The sequence below is a fragment of the Hetaerina americana genome, unplaced genomic scaffold (assembly GCF_022747635.1).
Source record: "Hetaerina americana unplaced genomic scaffold, ioHetAmer1.1.p SCAF_7, whole genome shotgun sequence".
Classification (NCBI taxonomy): Eukaryota; Metazoa; Arthropoda; class Insecta; order Odonata; family Calopterygidae; genus Hetaerina; species Hetaerina americana.
Window position 1 is genome coordinate 78,114,381 of NW_027287316.1, and position 775 is coordinate 78,115,155.

The window sequence follows — 775 nt, forward strand, 5'->3', positions numbered from 1 at the left end:
AATGGATGTGGCTCATATTTATTCCCCTCTTTCGTATAACAAATAACTAATTCATTAGGTTAGTTACCTCTTGTTTTCAATCGAGTCTCTCCCAGCATGTATGCATTTTCACATTTGTTTTTTAATATTTTATTATTGAAGACTAAGAAATATAAACACCTTTTGACGATGGTAACGAATACAGAGCGGCCTACACATATATATTTCGTCATTCTAACTTCATCTTCTTTCCTAAATTTAATAAAATATTCTGCATTAGATATAAGGGTTTCACTCCATTTCATTTAATAATTATTACAAATGTGAGTACTCTTTCGAGCTAAAAGCACCAAAATATGAATAACAAGGCGGAGTAATAACGATACAAGTTTATGCAGTATCAAATTCTTTTAAGTGGAAATAATGGATCGCGCGTAGGCCTGAGGAAGATGCAAATGCTATGCGAAACGACGGAGCGTGGAAACTAAAGTAATCTCGGGCAAAAAACGTGCGTCGGCCGGGAATCGAACCCGGATCAACTGCTTGGAAGGCAACTATGCTCACCATTACACCACCGACGCGATGTATACGATCGTCGTTTCAATTACTTAATTCCATGCTCGGCCCATCATATTTTGCGAGGGAGGCTTTTCTTCCAAAAGAAGCACTTACCTTCCAGGAACTCGATTTTGCGTGTCTTCCTGCGTTTAATTAAGGCAGATTGCTCCATTCATTAAGATAGCCGACCACCTTCACACGGAAGTTAAAGCGACAATGTAACTGCAACAAATAGCAT

General features: G+C 38.3%; 1 non-coding gene across 1 annotated transcript; it reads right to left on the reverse strand.

Annotated features, from left to right (window-relative positions):
• Window positions 1-488: 488 nt before the first annotated feature.
• TRNAG-UCC (transfer RNA glycine (anticodon UCC)) lies at window positions 489-560 on the reverse strand. Its single transcript has one exon. It is a non-coding gene; the product is annotated as a tRNA-Gly (tRNA).
• Window positions 561-775: the final 215 nt, after the last annotated feature.